The sequence below is a fragment of the Chlamydotis macqueenii genome, chromosome 18 (assembly GCF_036417535.1).
Source record: "Chlamydotis macqueenii isolate bChlMac1 chromosome 18, bChlMac1.mat, whole genome shotgun sequence".
Classification (NCBI taxonomy): domain Eukaryota; kingdom Metazoa; phylum Chordata; class Aves; order Otidiformes; family Otididae; genus Chlamydotis; species Chlamydotis macqueenii.
Genome location: NC_141573.1, coordinates 10,271,484 through 10,289,329, shown reverse-complemented (window position 1 = coordinate 10,289,329; position 17,846 = coordinate 10,271,484).

Here is a 17,846-nt window from a genome sequence, read left to right as displayed (position 1 = left end):
AGCGGAGAAGCCTCAGAGCCTGTTGCATGGGCAGAGCTGTCTCCTCAGTATACTTTTCCTTCTTGCCTTTTGTCAAGGAGGCTCTTTCCCACGATGTCTCTATGCATTTAAAATCTTTACTGCAGGATAAATGTAAAATTACGTGTATCTGTGTGTGGCACACTCGGTGCTGGTCTGAATGACTTGCAAGAAGCGTTGCTCCAGGTGTGCCTGTGCACACAGGGCACTGCTGGGCAATGGCTGCACTGGCAGGGTGGGGAGCAGCGTCCACCCACCAAAGACACCGGTGGAGCCATATGGAAACCCCAGATCTCTGCCTGGAGCCGTTCCCAGCATGGAGGGCGTCCCAGAACTCGGCGCAGGCAGTGCTGCCTCCAGCCCTGCAGCCGCTGGAGCAACCCCCAGTACGTGAGACTGGGGAACACCATCCTTGGCTCTCTTGACTCCCAGCACTTTTTGGTCCAATACCTTATCCGTGGTCTCTCCCAAGGAGCAGCGGTTGCCTAGAGCCTGGAAGAAGTGCTGCTTTGCCAATGAAAATAAGTCTGTAGAAAAGCAGGGTGCTGTACTTGTATCAGGGCATTTCTGGCAGCCCAGGCGTGGCCAGGTGCCTCCCCAATGCCCCGGGTGAGCGCAGGGGTGGCGGCCAGGCAGGACAAGAGGCTCTGAGTTCTTATCCCTCAGCCCAGGTACAATAACCTGGAGATTTTTCACCTCAGGTCGACCAAATGCTTTGGGGCAGTAGGACAGGTTGGCGGGGCTCTCCTGAGAGCTCTAGCCTTGTTTTGTGTGCTCAGGAGGTTTTGATAAATGCCATGTGTGTCTGATGCCGTGTCCTTACTGATGGAGGTTCTGCTAGCTCAAGTGGAACATTTTCAGAGCAAGGTGCCAGCAGAAGTGATTTGATCCTTGAATTTTTAACGTAAGCAGGGCCATGTTTTGGGCAACAGAAAACCCGTGCACCTCACCTGCAAGCACTGAAATGATGTACCTCACCGAGCGTGGAGCTTGCTGGATACGGCTCGGGATGTTACCGTGCGAGCACTTCCGTAAAGCAGGCGCTAAAACACCAAACGCGCCGCTGGGTAGAGCCTATGCGAGTTGAGTTAGCGCTCTGGTTTTGTACGCGTTGCCGATACAACTGCGTGCCCTGCACCTCTCCCCAGCCACCCATAGCAAACCCCCCTTGAGCACCGCATTGCCGAGCCGTGCCCGGCTGCGGTGGGCTGCATGCAGCGGCGTTTCCCAGAGGTTTCTTGCACTTTTGCAGCCTCCTTGCTCTTGCCTGCCCCTTTCAGCTCTCTGCTGTGCCTGTGTGGTGATGAAAGGCTCCTCGGAGCCTGGCTGCTCTCCCTGGGCCTTGGTCTGCTCCTGCTTAGGGGGCTACAGCGAAGAGTCCCCACCTCTGGGTCCGCTGCAGGGATCTGCAGGTAACGTGCTGCCCTTCAGTGCTGTGTTTGACCCTAAGGCCTCTTGGCCTGGCTGAGCAGTGTCGCATCTCAGAAGGGATTTAGGGACTCGCAGCCCCACCAGTGCCAGTGAGGCGTGTGTGGGTTCACACATGGGGTGCAGTGCACTGGGGTGACCTCGAGGAAAGGGAGATGCTAAGCCTAACGGCAGACCTGAGCTGCCTAGCAAACCTGCTGTGAGCAGGATGCAAATCCCTCCTTGGAGTTTGCCTCCAAGCACATCTTCCTACAAAACAGGAAAAATTGGGCAAATCCTCTCCTTTTTGCCTGGAGTCATTTCTAGCGACAAACCGACGCTTTGGACTGATGCAGTGCCATTTCCAGAGGTCATAGGGGTGAGCGTGGGACCTGCTGGGCCGCGCAGGCTGACAGAACGCACCCACCCGCAACACCCGTCCTGCCAAATGCAGCTGTAAATCTCAAGGGGTGCTTGGATCTATGCACGTTTGGGGTCTGTTCCCCGCTGCCAGCACAGGTGATGAATGCACGACCGTGTCCGCTTCATCGCAGACCCTGCTGCTGTTGGGTGACTTAGGGGAAGGGGCTGCAGAGGGTGAGGGGTTGGGGGGAGAAGAAAATATTTCCTGGTGGAAAAGAGTGATTTTAGGTTCTCAAAACTTCAGTCTTCCTACTCTCCAGCTTATGCAATGTAGGGAAAGAAGCTCGTCCTCTCTGCTTGGCCTTTGGGCAAGCTCCCAGCGTGACTACGCCGCTCCCCCGGGCGGTTTCACTGGCTGAGCCCTTCCGCTGCGTGGTGAGAGCCTCGGGATCTACCGCCTTGGCGTGGCTTCCTTTCCGCGCAGTTCCCCCCGGAGCGCGTGTGTGTGCCTGCTTGTGAATGCTGGAAGATTTCACATCCCCTACGTCTTCCTCCTTGCTTTCTTGGAAACAAATTTTTAATATCCCAATGCCTTCCTCAGCTGTACAGCAGAGCGTGGGCTTACTTTGTATAATCAAGCCCTGCTGCAAAGCGCTCTCATGAGGCAATCTCGGTGGAGAGTAGACGTACAGAGAGCGCATAATAACTCTGCTAACCTTAAGCAAATCGTTAGCCCTGGCTCAAAGTCCTTCGTAATGAAGTCTGCACTGCTCATGTAAAGGCCTTACCTAGCAAATAAGACAATGGAGGTGGATTCCCCGTGGTGCACATCTGGTTGCTGATACTGGAATCAGTGCTATTGTTGTCATTTTTTAAAAAGTACCTTTTTTAAGTTAAGCTTGGAGGTGTGATTAGAAGTTCTTTATTTTTTTTTTTTCACATTGTAACATTAATTTATGGCTGAGTTTCATTCAGCCCTGTATTCGGAAGTGCAGTACAGGTGTTAGTGATGTGTTGTCTGTAACATGGTACTGTAGAGTAGCCAATTTATAAAAAAAAAAAAGAACAAAATGGAAAGAAAAACAAAAAAAACCACAAAAAAGAAAATCTGGAAAAAAATGTAAATTGAGTATTTTGTGGTATGTACAACACAAATTAATTTTACACAGAGAAAGATGTTTCTAGGAAAATGAAATTCTGATAATTCATACTATTTGTATGAACAAATAAAAGCTATATTTTACCAAGTGATGGACACGGTTGCATTCATTCAACGCTGCGGAGGTGGAGGTGGCCTCCCCACGTGGGTTTGGCCGCGCTGCCCCCCGACACTTGCGCGTCCGTGCGACTGTGCCAGCCCCACGGCGAAGCCCGGAAGCGCGTGCTGAAGTCAGCGGGATTTAATCAGGGGTGTGAGCTCTCCTCCAGCACAGGGCTGTGCTTGGGAGCCGGGCGGCGAACACCTCTGTGTTTTGCTCAGTGGGGGTGTGTGCGGGCTGGTCTGTCCCATCGAACGCCCCTTCAAACACCGCTCCGGCGACAGAGACCGGAGGGATTGCCCTCAGCCCTGCTCTGAAAACAGGATGGTCTGGGTCGTTGGAGGAGCCATCCTCCTGCGTCAGGGATGCTGGGAAGATTCCTAGTGCCAAAGCATTGCGCTTCCAGCAGTGACGCTGGTCCAAACCTCTGGAGCCAGCAGCTGCTGTTGCTCCCCACACACTCAGCATTTTAAGAAATAAAAATTCATTATCATTAAATTCAGAAGAGTCCCAGGCCAGTGCTATACAAAGCACTGCCTAAAGAGCCTCACAGACTTCTGTAATGTAGCAATTGCCACTTAAATAAACTGAATTAAAATAATTTAATTCTTTCTTAGCAAGACTTGCATCCGGTGCGCAGTAATTGATGGGAGCCTTTCGGATTGCCCATTTTTTCAGAGACCTAGAAAAGGAGTGAAAAGTAAGCACAAGATTTAATATAGCGATTTAGGAAGAGTTCAACCTGGAAAACTCCAGCTTGTCAGGATTGCAATTAGCTGTTCCCAAACTCTGACAGTGCTTAAACTCTGAAGATGCCTCATTTTAAAAAGATGTGTACATGATTTTACTTTAACATTCCCGTGTCCCTTTTGAGTGGCACAGCTGGATGTGCTGAGAGCTGACCTCAGCTTGATGGAGCTGGGCAGCTCGTTACCTCGTTCGCACCTCACCTGGGTTGCGTTCCAGAGCAGGTGCTCCTCTGATGCTGCCCCAGCAGATGCCAGCCCCGTGGGCACCCTTGGTCACAGCTCAGCTCGGTTTGGCAGCAGCTTAGAGCATGCTCTCCCGCATTCTGGTATTTTGTGGGAGCTGCTTGGTTCTGGGATGGAGTGTGGGTGCTTGTCCTTCACAAGGGGACTGGTACTGTGGAGGAAAAGGAAGGTAAGTCCCTCTGAAATGGGGTTCAGTGTCTGTCCTGTCTTCTGTGTCTTCCTGTAGGCAGCTCCCAGTTGCGCCTGGGCTTGTGGATGCTGGGCGTTCTTGCTCCAGTTTGGGCTGGGCCCCGTTCTCAGATGCTCGTTTGGCAAGAGCACCTAGAAGATAGGAGTGAGGGTGTTTGTGTGGTTTATGGGGTCACATCCTGAACGCAGAGATGTGTTTGCCCTGAAGGGATGAGCTGAAGGGTCTTCTAGCAGCTCTAGGGAGGAAGCTTCCTTGAAGAAGGAGAAGGTTTTGATGAAGAGGCAGCTGTTGAAATGTTGCTGCTACTGATGGTTGTAGCTGAGGTGGATTTACTCTTTCTCTGAGTTGGTGGAAGAAAGGTGATGAGCTATTGCTTTCATCTAAAAATCAACAAGGTCTCCAGGTTGTGCAAGTACCAATGTGCTATTTCTAATGAAGGTGCTTGGGGTCTGGTGGTGAGAAACCATCCCAGAACGGTGTTGGCTTGCAAAGATACAGATATCGGGGACAGGAAAGCACAGAGCAGGGAGGAATTCATCCAAAAGGGAAAGGGCTGCTGCTGTGAGCACCTCCATGGGGCACCTGTGGAGATGTCTTTGAGGAGGGTGAGGGAAGGTGAAAACAAGGGAGGAAAGTGCTGGGGTAGCCCATAAGCACTAGGGAAAGCTGGGCAGGATCTACAAAGGCAAAAGAGTGCTGGGAAAGCTTGGAGTTGAGTCTATGGTAACAAAGCCATTAAAAAGTTGATGGGTTTAGTAGGTAACTCTGCATTTCTTGGGCTTTGGACCAAAATGATGCATTTAAAACAACCTTGAAGCTTGAGAAAGTTTTTGCAGGGGCCTGGTTTCAGGAAGAAGTCATTATTGTAGGAGTGGGACTGGTGCACAGATGGCTGAGGGTTTGTGCTGCTGGCATTCCCAGTTCCCTAACCACCAGGATGCTGCAACAGGAATTGCTTTGCTTCTGAGTTTTTGTTATTTCCTACCCCCCTTCAAAAATCTTACTTAGCCACTAGATCTGTCCATTATTAGCTTTATTTAAAGCTAAACTTTATTATCCTCCAATTTCTCTCTGTGGTTAAGAACCGTGGTGTTAAGTCTTTTCCTAATGCATATATTTAAAAAGGTAATAATACTGACTAATTAGTTATAAATCATTCAAACGTCTCGACGCAAGGTAAGTGTTCAGCACCATGTTTAATGGCTTCTTTATTGGAGAGAGGAATTCCTGTGTCAAATGTCAGTGTGAGCACCTTCAGCTGGGATAAAACCTCATGGCCATTGCGAGTCCTCAGAGCTTGCTGCCAGTCAGGATTTCCCCCGGTTGCAGATCATAATGAGTTCCAGTAAAACACCCATTCCAGCTCACTGCAGGGTCCTACACCCTGATTCACTGGGAGGGAGCAACTGGTACCAAACACACAGCAGGCTGGTTGATCTTATTTTTCCTAAACTCTTCTCGCAAAGCTGTTTGCTGGGTTTACTGCCACTTTCCCTTATTTTCCACGATTCAGTCCTGCAGGATTTTTAGATCCGAACTTCTGCCTCCGCCATTCCCTCCTCCTTCACAGAAGGGGCTTACAAATTGGATTCCAGGAATCGACCACTGTCACGATGACAATTCAGTTAAAAACTGAACAGCGTCCTCCAGGAATATTATTTGCAACTGTTTATACAGTCAGCTCTAATTGGGAGGCTTAATTCATGCTCGTTAAGACCTCAGAGGCGCTTGATGAGAAGCACTGCAGCAGGGCTACGTATTACTGGTTATTCAAGCTGCTTACAGCAATGAAGGCATCACCATGTCTTGGCTTGATCTTTTCCCCATCCCACCAGGCAGTGGTAGAGAGGACACCGGTACCAGGTCACCTCAGGAACAAAGTCCGATCTGGATGTTGGGCTCTTGCCAGAAATTAGGTCCTGTGCCCTGGTAGCAACCAAAATCCTGGACAAAGGAATGAAGTTTTGAAGTAATAGGCTCAAAAAAATGGCTTGGCAGAGGAGATGCAACTGGCTGCTTTGACATCTAGGTTATTTAGCTGGGAATTCATGTGTCAAAAGCTTAAAAGCTTCACCAAAGAAAATTTAAGAAAGCACCATGTTTCCAACTAATTAAGTAATGTCAGCCAAATATAATTTATTTCTCACCATCACTCATGTCTACAGCAGAATTATCTCATTTTTGATTTCTAATTACTTTCTCTCTCTCATTAATCTGGCCATGAATTATTTTTATATAACTTTTTGGCATTGAAGCAAAGAATTTTTTTTTTTCCTTTTTAATAAGAACAGCATCCCTACATAATTCTGTGTCACCCTTGAAAGGGGGCAGGGAGCCTAGCTTGGGTTTCACGGCACAGCTCCAGCCTTCCTCCCCAGGACCCCTGGTAGGCTCTACCCCAAGTCTTCCCCAGGACCTCAGCTTGTCCTTCCTCCCTGAGGCCCCCCTTGTCCTTTCCTCTAGCATGAAGCTGGGTGTACAGGTTCTGGTGTGATCTCTTATTCTGGGAAAGAAAAAAAAAAAAAGGCTTTTTCCTGCAGTTCCCAGGGAATTTTGTCAAGTGCCTTTCACAGAACGTCGCTTTTCTGTTTCTCCCAGCATCCCTGGCTCTTCTCATGAGTACAGGCTGTTGCAAAGGTCTTAAATGTGGCTGCTCCACCTATCATCTGCAGCTCTGTCCCAGGCACATGTGTCCTGGTTATTGGAAGTGTTGATCTTCCCGCTTTACTGCTTTGGTTCACATCTTGGTTTTCACCAGTTGTTTGTTATCTGAAGTTCAACTCGTTCCCCAGTCCCGGGAGCAAGCTTTGAGGATGCTCCCGTACAGAACTGGGTCAGACACATAGTTTGAACCCAGTATCTGACCCCGGGTAGCTCCAAGAGCAAGGAGCTGGAGATGAACCTTTATTTTCTGCTGCTCATAGGGGAACAGCGGTGAAACTGTAATTTATTGGCCCACGCTGTGCCTGGGTTTTCTCTAGCAGCGCATCTGAGTCCCTTCCGTGGTCAGGGCAGACCTGGAACACAACCTAAAGAGATCAGCAAATTCCCCTTCTTGTGAAACTTCCAGTCCCAGCTGCAGATCAAAGCAACTCGAGTAATTTAGAGAGGCAGCCAAGTATTGGGTGCTCCGCGTATATTGGCCTGAACCTCCAAAAAATTCCTTTGTTACCAACCCCTGCAGAAGCAGCACCCGCTGCCCACAGTCAGCAGGAGCAATCCCACTGCGTCTCCCGTGGGAGGAACTGCCGTTTCCAGCCGGGCCGGGCTGCCGTGGGGTGACCCCATTGGCAGGTGACCCGGGCAGGTGGCTCGAGCCGCTCCAGCGCCTCAGGGAGAGCGGGAGGGAGCGCACAGCCAGCAATGCCAGGCGGGCACAGCCGCGGCTGGCGGCGTTTCACCGCCTTCTCATGGTGAGGCGGGGAGGAAGCCGCGGGCAGTAAACAGATCGCTGAAGGGTGATATGGAAAAGGGGTGAGCGACACCTCAAATATCGTCTTTCTGTGCTCTTTGCGTGGGCTGGGGTTGCTTAGAGGTACTTCATGTGTGAGTGCATTTCTGAAACCCAGGGCATCATGCCCGCTGAGACAATAAATGTGTAATGTAAGTTGGATACAGCGGCCTGGCCACAGCTCTTGAACCTCTGATCAGGACTGAAACTGCACTGCTGGTCAGTCTGGGATAAGAGAAGTGACCTGCAGCGTTTCCCCAGTGCTTCACCAACAGCTTTCAAGGGGAATATGGTTACGGCTGGCTTGGCTTTACCATACTCTTCCTCTCTCACCTGTGTCCTCTTGGATGACCAGCCAGGCTCCAGTGGTGCATTCCCAAAGCTGAGGTCAGGGAGGAACAGGGGGAAAGCGAGCAGGTGAATCGCATTTGTGTGGCTGCAGCCCATGGAGCTGGAGGACTCTGGTCGGTACGTGACAGGTCACTGCTGAGGACTGGGAAAGGCTTGGCCGTCCTGCTGTAGATCCTGGGTCTCACATCTCAGTGGGCACAGGAGAGACCATGTTGTCTACAACCTGCTGTAGGAGATGTAGAGCTGCTCTGTTCTGTGTCTTGCCCTCCTCTCCTCCTAAGCCAAATCAAAGCTTGAAAACCAAGAATCCTGACAAGGAAAACTTCCCTAAAACCCAAGGCAGTTTTTTTTTTGTTTTTTTTTTTACTTGTTTCCCCTCCTCAGATTTTCATTATTTCCTATGGAAAATCCACTTCACTTGTGGAAAACTGCTTTGCAGAAACTTCCATGTAGTTAAAAACTAAGAAAACAACTTTTTGGAAAATGGAGTGGCACTGACACTTTTGCTAATTCTGACCCAGCATAAGGCAGCCAGATGGGGCAACGGGACCAGAGCAAGGACCTAGGCAGCTGGACCTGTCTCTGCCGCGGGAGGGGAGGGGAAAGCACAATGTCCCAGCTGATGCCTGGCAGATTGGCAGATGAAGGTCTATCAGGCAGATATGGAGATGTGCTGGAGCCACTGGACTGTACTGGTGTTCAAACCCATGCTAACTGCTGCTCAGCGATGGACTGAAACAGAACCGACAGAGAAGTGTCAGACTGCACTTGGCTTTCTTTAATCACTGGAATGATGGAAAAAGTAAACTTCAAGCCAAGTACTAGCACAGGTCTGCTAGGGGGAAGCTCCAAAGCACAGATCTCCTGGGGCACACCAAGAAAAAGCATGGGGAGGACAGCCCAACTGAAACACAGTGTTCAGTTTAGCAGGTACCCACCCAAAAGCTGGGGCCACAGTCACGTGCAGCTGTGGATGTGTTGCGACTCCATCTGCAGTGTGCTGCGGTCTGCTGAGGTAATCCCGAGACATGGACAATTCTTTTCAGGTCTTCGCACCAAATTCCAGTGTGGAGGGCCAGATCCTCACTTTGGTGTAAATCAGCCTCAGGTGGCACTCTCCAGTGGATCTGCATGGCCTATGGTGTTGGGTGGGATCTGCTTCTACAGAGCTGCTAGGCTGAGCACCACTCTTCGAAAGACAGCAGCAAACGCCTGGGCAGCGTGGTTCTGTCCTCTCGCTCCATCTCGAGTAGCCCTGCAGTACTGGTGAGATGGACTCTTATTCCACCTACCTTGTCATGGCCACAGACGCACGAAGTGATGCGGTTGTACAAGAAACCCAGTTGGCTGCTGGTCCTTGGGAAAATTCATATGCCATGTGTCAGGTGGCGTTATTCAGCCCTGGAGGGGTAAGAGAACAGGGATCTCGTTACACCTCCTCTGTATATTTGCTTTATACGGCTTTGTTTGGGAGCGTGCTTGGCAACTCTGTTGTTGAAGTATCGTGCTGGAAAACAGACAGTGTTTATGGATCAAGAGGGAACAACAGTCTCCAGGCAATCGGAGGGAACGGACTCAAGTGGTATAGCGGTGTGGGGGATGCAGGGTGAGGGGTCTCGTCCAGGACCTCTCGGAGTAAGGAGGTTGATGTGCTGGGACTTGGGGCACGAGGACTGGACTGCCCGTGGAGAGGGAGTGTATGAAACACTTGTTGGGTGTCTGTGCTGCCGTTCGCGGCAGAGCTCACAAGCAGTCACCAGGGAAAGGGATTGACCCTGGTGCTCATGGGGAGCTCTTGACAGGTGAAGCCAGCGGTCTGCACAGAGGAACAAACCAAGGGGGCACTGCAGGAGGTCACATCCAGAAGTTCTGACTATTTCAGGGACTCAGCTTCACTTTCTGCCCTTCTCAGTGAGGGGATAATGGTGGGAGATTTTGACCTTTGAGGTGTTTCTTGGTATTTTGCTAAATTTTTCTAAAAGGTTTATAATGAGGTGCTTTTCCAATTCTGTACAACCCCATTTTCAAAAGCAACTTGGGCTCTTGGCATTCATCTTCCTAAGGAAAGCTGTGTTCCTATGGCCTCTGGCTTCAAAATATAAAAGCAGTTCTCTTGCACTGGTACTGCTGGCAGTTAGATGCCTAACTGGGATCTGGGCTTCAGGACCAATCATTTTTAAGAAGGTTACCTCAAATACTTAAACCCCAGGTGCCTGGGCCGTTTCTCTGGTGCTTCACAGGTCCACAACCCTGTTAGGTCATCTAAAAAGCAGAAACTAAATTCTATGGTTTAGGAGGCTTGGAAAGATGGGGAGAAACATTTTAGCTGGGCCTGTTGTGATAGGACAAGGGATAATGGCTTTAAAATTGAGGGAGGTAGATTCAGACTGAATACAAGGAAGAAATTTTTTCCACTGAGGGTGGTGGGGCACTGGCCCAGGTTGCCCAGAGAGGTGGTGGATGCCCCATCCCTGGAAACATTCCAGGCCAGGTTGGCCGGGGCTCTGAGCAACCTGATCTGGTTGGAGATGTCCCTGCTCTTTGCAGGGGTGGTTGGACTGGGTGGGCTTTGAAGGTCCCTTCCCACCCAAACCATTCTGTGATTCTGTGCTCCTGGAGTGTTCAGATTGGGTTTTCTTGGCAAGCTGCCTGCGTGCCTCTGTTTTGTTTCCATCCTGAACGCAGAGCTGCTGGTTCTGCCTTGGCTTACCCCGATTGTGGTGTTGATTCTGGTGCAGCACCGGGACACTACAGCTGGATGCATGTGTATCTTTTTTTGCTGTTCATGACCTTCACTCTCCTATTTAGAAGTGTAAATAATGATGTGTCCTGGGAATAAACAGTAAGTTCAGGAAGAGATTATAGGTTAGAAGAGTGACTAATTCTTGGCAAGGGCAAGTTGGCACAGCCACGTTGACTTCAAGGGAGCTGAGCTGATTAACGTCAGCAATGTGGATGGCCCTGTTTCTCCAGATGTTCTGATGAATGCCTGCAGATAATGAATCCTGTCTGGAAATCTGCAGAAATGTATGAATATTTGTGGGATGAAGATGGTGTTACGTGGGTTACTGTGCCCAGCTCCAGGCACGGCTCAGCTTCGCTGCGTACTGAGGCATCAAACGCTGACAGAGACCCTGCTTCAGCTGTGGACCAAGCTGCACACCGCCGCCGAAGGTGGATTTATCAAGTGAGCGATTGTAGCTTGCTGCTTCTCGTTGTGTGTATGTGTGACATAAACATTTATCTTCCTTTGTGAATTTTCTCTGTGGCTCACCTCAGGGCAGATACTTCTGAGAGCTCAATTACAGGCAGTTAGCTGCTTGACAACATTTCTGGCAGATGCTAGCGGAGGGCAGGCGCTGTATCCCCATCAGACAGCAGATCTCTGTTTATTAATGTGCTGTCACTAAGCGGTGCCTAAAGTCACCTGAGAAGCTGCTGGGCTTCTCAAGGGGAAGGAACGCATTGCAGCCTGGAGCTTGAGGGCCTTGTGCCTGGTATGGGAGGTCTCGATAAGTTGTCGGCCACTCCGAGCCCCATCGGGACGGAAGGGTGGCATCCCTGTGCGACGGTCGGTCCTTGTCCCCAAAGACCGTGCCGTTCAGACACAAGACGCTTCATCCCTGCTCTACAAGTACAAAGGGGTAAAGTGGTTTACCCAAGGACGTGCAGGAAGCCTATGGCAGAGACTGCAATCGAAGATGGCTCCTGGCCCACAGTTCCTGTTTATGGCACTACAGCTGTTAGAAATCCCCGCTGAGGGCTGGACCTCTGCTCTCCTGAGCGATCAGAGAGCAGAAACTCTGTCCCTGTGCTGGAGCCGCCAACTGAACAGTCCCTGTGGTGCCCAAGGAGATTGTCCCCGCTGTCCTCTGCCTCAATGTCTCCCCTTCTGGTGTGTGACTGGTGAGGAAGGATCTCAGTGGGCTTACAGCACTCAAATGATGCCTTGTGAGGCAGCTCTCCAGCAACCCCCTGCTCTGCTGACTGACACCGTGAGGGTAGGAAGGGGCTAAGAGTCTCCTGATAGTGATCTGGGATGTTTTAAAGTTTTTATTTATTTGAAGAGACTTCCATTCCTCTTCTGAAAGGCAGGGGAAGGGTTCTGCCTGGCCAAATGGCAGCTCCAGTGATCAATCAGTTCTTCCTAACAACCAACATCCTGCAGCGGTGAAGGGTCGCAATCAATCACTACCTATTATTATTACATGATGAAATTGTAATTATGGGAGGGAAACGCTGCATTACACTTCCACATCCATCACCCCTGAGCTGCACGCTTAGGTGGCACCTTTCAGTCAGGTTCAGCCAAGTACTTAACGAAGGCCTGTTAGCCCTCTCCGCCAACAGCCATACCTGCCTCCAGGTTCAATGCAGGCAGGAACAAGGTGAGGGCAAAGTGTGCAAAATAGAGTTTATTGCACCAAAACTCTTCAAGCAAATCCCTCAAGTGTCCTCTGCGTCGCTGGTGCCACGGGATATCCCCATTCCAACTCATGTCCTTGATCCTAGATGCACGCTCCTCGTGTCTGTGCAAATAGGAATTATTTGCTTTTGCTGGCAATTCTAAACGATTTTTTTTTTTTTTAGTGAAAACAACTTGAATTTCTTGGCAGATCACAAAGCTTAAGCAAGAAAAGAATGACTCCCTGGATTTTTTGTTGCCCCAAGATGAATTATTTTGCTAGAAACAACCTAGAAGTTCAGAAGTACCTCTCTTGATCAGCACATTAAAAAGAGTTTGATTCTGTTTTGAAAATACCTTTAAAAAGTGCCTTTAGAGACTTTTTGTATATGAGAGAAACAAATGAAGTATTTTGTAGTCAGCCAAAGAAATTTTTTTTATTTAAAATGTTGGTCAGAAGCTTCCCTCTTATTTTGAAGGGGTCAAGTATCTGTCAGAAATGAGCCTTTTGTGGAGTAGTTGGATGGGTTTAGATGACCTGAAGGTCCCTCCTAGACTATCTTCTGTGACCCTAGGATGTTAATATCTGTTCTAGGGCCTGATCATCAATTATCGCTGGATAAAGCAAAATGTCATTTGATAATACCTCCCTGGCTGCATTGCGCAGGCTGCGTCCTAGCCCATGCAATGTGGGACAGGGACCTGGGGTGCACCTGTACTCATTTTTGGTTTCCACTGAGGGTTGTTGCGAAGCTGCTACTCGTTGTGTTGGGGTTGGATATGTTCCTGTTCTGCCACAGAACACAGGGAGAATAAAATGCCCATCATGTGCCCCAGTCCAGACCTTTCCAGCAAACTGAACTGGTGTAGATAAGTCCAGGTGCCTTGCTCTGTGTAGCAAGGGTAGAGGTGACCCAGGTCAATGATATCCCTGAATTAGGCGTCTCGTGGGACTGAGGTGAATCTGGACGAAAATAACCATATGGCTGATCTCCGGTCCCAGGGGAGAACTGATAACGTGGACAAGGAGGTTTTTACCTGCAGCAAAACAGCAGTAACTTGAGAGCTGCTCTGGTTGCACGTACATGAGTAATCATCTCTGTCTTCATCAGCCAATGCAACATTTTATTATTTTTTTTTAATAAAAGGAGAACTTAGTCTAGAGCCCTGCTTTCCCCCATGGAAGGGGCTCCCAACAATGGCAGCAATTTTCTCTGTCTCCGTGGGATGACTTTTTTTTTTCCCCCTTTCTGCCTCCAATTGCTTTTATATTCACATGATCCATCTTTGCACTGTCCTGTTGGGTGCTTTTGTGATGTTAAAGGGTAGAATAATTTTTTTTTCTTATCTTTTCTTGATTGTTTCCTTCCATCTCCCTTGACTGTAATTGAAGAAAACTTATTTGTGAAATCTGCGTAAAGGTGGCAAGGCTGGGTTAGAAACAGTGGTTTTCTGCTGCAAAGCTTTCAAAGTGTCCCATGGTTGTCTCCGTTTGGAGACACCACGCGCTGTGCCAGGAAAGCTGGTACTCAGATATTTCATCTATTTGTCAACTTCTCTTGATCCTGGCAACTGGGCTCGCACTGAACTCCTGGTCAGCTCTGCTGCGGGGAGGATGCCATTGGGCTGGAGAAGGCCCTAAGCTGCTGGTCCAAAAAACTTTTGAAGTGCTTCGTATTGGAGGGTAAGAAACGTTCTAAACACAGACCAAAACAGGATGGGGTGGGGGGGAAAAGCAGCATGAATGAGATAATCATCCTCTTGCAACACACTAGAGAGAGTTACCACGTCCCCTGGCAAGGGAGTCTCTCCAGTTGTTCTTAGAGAGACCTTGTTTGTAAAAATGTTAGCACAGAGTTCACAGAATGCTAATTGACCTCGAGTGGGTATTAAATAAATAATAAATGGGAATGAAGTATCAATGAGTGGTGTCTATAGCAGACATCTGTTTTCTCGCTGGCCTCCTGAGCTGTGATCTCACCAGCTCGAGCGAGGTCAGCCCAGTTCGGCTCTTCAGTGAACACGAGAGTGCGGCAGGCGATGCGAAGGGGAGCTGTGGGCTGGGAGGGCGAGCATCTGGGATGCTGTTTGCTGCTACCTGGGCTGCCTGAGGGCTGAGGGCAGGACAGCCAGCTCATCAGCCTCCCAGGGATCATCGTCTTGAAATCCTAGGCACCCCGACAAAAATTAGTGGATAGGTGTGTACTGCACGTGGATTAGCAACAGCTTCTGTCTGGAGGTTGTTCCTGGATGTTTTGATACACTCCAATGTTTTCACGGGGTGCTGAATGGCAGAAAGGTGCCGGAGTCGCCGCTTGGCAAGCGAACCGCGTAAACACTCAAACAAATGTCGATCGGTGCTGTTCCCAGGAAGGAGCCAAAAGCGTAGCAGATTCTGGAAGGGTTTTAATAAAAAGGAAAGCAGAGGGATGTTTTCACAGTGATAAAGCAGTTGCAAATGGTGCTGACTGATGTTGGTGGGGCTTTGGCAGAGCGCGAGGGCAGAGCAGCCCCTCAGCTGACCAGATGCAGGCTCCGAATCTGCCTGATCCACAGGAGGAGAGGTTTTTTTTTTTTGTTTGGAGAATTAGAAGCACTTTTTTTTTTTTCAGTTTTAGGCCCTTATTCCTAAAAGCAGACTCAGTTGTGCCTTCAGCGCCCTTAAAATTGCGGAATTCCCTACTCTGTGCATGCTGCAAGCAGAGCTGAACACATCTTGCAATGTGAAAAACAGTGGCTGGGTTGCAGCTGGGGAGGGGGAAACAAATCTGCTGTCCCAGACAAAAAAAATCCAAGATTTCTTTCCTATCGCGGAGGGCTACTTGGGAAAACTCAAGGGACATAAGAGAAATGCCAAATACAATATATTTCATGACAAAAACTGGGGGGAAAAAAAAAAAAGGGGAAGGGGGGTTAGTCCTGTGTGTTGACAGCTCCTGGAGTGGAGCAGAAGTTGTGTTGGTGTTATCATCTACTTTAATTAGATGTTTTGAGCCCACAAGATTTCACACTGGAGATGCCATTGGCTGCATGTAGTTTTAAGGGAGGGTTTATAAGTTGTGTTTGGCCTCTGAAAAAGGCCAACTGGTCTAAATGATGCTTTAGCCAAGGTGATAGGACATGAGAGATTGCTGGGGAGATGGGTCGCTAATGGGTGCCTTTCAGTTCGGGTCTGTCTGCTTAAGAGCTGTCAGATATCTTAAGTGGAGAGAAGCAGTTTCTGGTTTCCACCTCCTGGGTGGATTGAGGGGAAATGGCTGTTCCTCTCTGGTGCAGAGAGGTCCCTGTCCCGAGGGGGTGGAAATGGATCCTGAGCCCTTCGTCTGCTGTTGGTAAGGAGTCAGGGCAAGCTCCGAGGGACTGAGCAGAGAATTACCCAAAGCTCCCTCAAACCCAGGGTCTAACCAGCACCACCATGATGAAACCTTCTGTGGTTTCCCACCTTGGCCAAGATGCCCGCAGCCCAGACAGTCCCACCTCCGCAGCCCCTTAGGGCATCAGCACCGTGAGTCCATCCCCGCCGGGCGTGGGGTCATCCCACAGCAAAGTGGCAGGACACGTGGAGATCAGTGCGTCAAATTCCTCCTCAGGTGTTTATCCCTGGTGGTTTCTCATTGGAAGAGATCAACATGAGACACCTCCATTCCTTGGAGGACCTGGGTTAGAGCCCACGAGCAGAGCGGGTCTGGGAGAGTCTCGGGAGAGCTGGTCTCTCCCGGCTGCTGAGACATGCGGCTCTGGAAGTTATGAGTCTTAGAGATGGACATCTAGGGAAAACGCAGGTCTTGTTTCGCCAAACTGATGAGAGGAGGAGCAGGGCAGCCCCTGTGCTCCACCTACACTGCGCGTAGGGGTGTGCTTCTCCAGCTTCTCCAGAAACTTGCATTCAGGCCTAATTTTCCTTTTTCTTGGTTCTTAATGCAGTACATTTGTAAGATAAAATATAGGCTCAGAGTAAGGGAAGGGAGCAGGATAGGGTTTGGATACATTTAAAATGCCTACTCTTTAGTATTTCCAATACTGGAGCATTTAAATGAACAGGAAGGTTTTCAGGGCCCAGAGTCGTCAGCTCGCTATTGAATTTATTTTGCTTTTTACTAGAGAAAAAGAGCTAGAGTAGAAGGGCAGAGAGCACAGCCAGAGAGGAAGTGTACCTCCAAAATACCAAGGACTGAGCCAGTAGCAATTTTATATAGCTGTGGAGTCCTGAATCCACACTTAGGCTCTCTGGGCAGTCAGTGGAAAACTGGGGATGCTTCCGAAACGTGGCTGAGGTTAGCTGTCTGCGGAAGCACAGACCCGAACGTTAGGTATAATTCACCTAGGCCAAGGCTAATTATCTTGAACAGAGTAATTCTGCTTGGTGCAAGTGGAATACTGCTTGGCTTGCATTTACGTGTTGTCTGAAATCATTTGTCCACAATCTTCTGTAATTAGATCTTGATTTAGGCTAATCATTATATGCCTTGTTAACTCGAAGTGTGTATTTAAATCCCCATTGAATGTAATAGGACACAAGCACGTGCTAACGAAATACAAAATACTTTTAGTGCCTTCACAAAAACACTAAACTGAAATACTCAGCCTTTTTACTGTTTAAACCCTTCTTTCCACTGGGAAAAAAAAAAATAATCCATTAATCAAATATCATGAGCTGTCTCCAATTACTTTGCCAAGCTGGGAAATTAGTGAAAATTCCACTCTGAAAATGTGAAAGCAAAATGTGGCAGTGCATTAAAATGTTTTAAAGCCACTACTGAGAAGTAGTGACATGGCGGCTTTGTTCATTCCAATTTTCTATCTATGTGTTGGTTTGGTTTTTGTTTTGTTTTGGTTTTTTTGGTTTTTTTTTGTTTTTGTTTTTGGTTTTTTTTTTACCTTTTGTTCCTAAAGACATTCCAGGGCTGAGTCAATTTTGCAAAAGTCACTTAGGTTCCACCAGGACTGAATTTGCAGCCTCGCTAATGTAATTAACGTCTATTAAGCGAGTTTGTGCCCTGAGCAGCTTAATAGGAAAATCTAATAATGTTTCCTATTGGAATGTTCCCAGTTAAATCGTCAAAGTGCTCCAGTGTATGTTTTCTGTAGGCAGCATTGTTTAATGGAAATGTTACACAAATTACCGTTAGGCCCTTGGTGAAGTGGGATCTTTAATTTAATTGGATTTTACAGCCGGGACGCAGAACGGTCGCTGCTTTGGCCTTGCCAGCGTGCGGCTGGGCAGAATGAGGTTTTGCTGGGATCACCTTTGCAACGGCTTCTCCGCAGCCCTCGCCTACACGGCGGCCGCGGCTCGGTTATTAGCCGAGCTGTAAATGGCGTTAATAACGTCCTTGTGGAGCAATAGCGAGGCAGGATGGCCTCCATAAAAACCGGAATCCTGCGGCTGACCAGTGTTTTGTTTCACTTT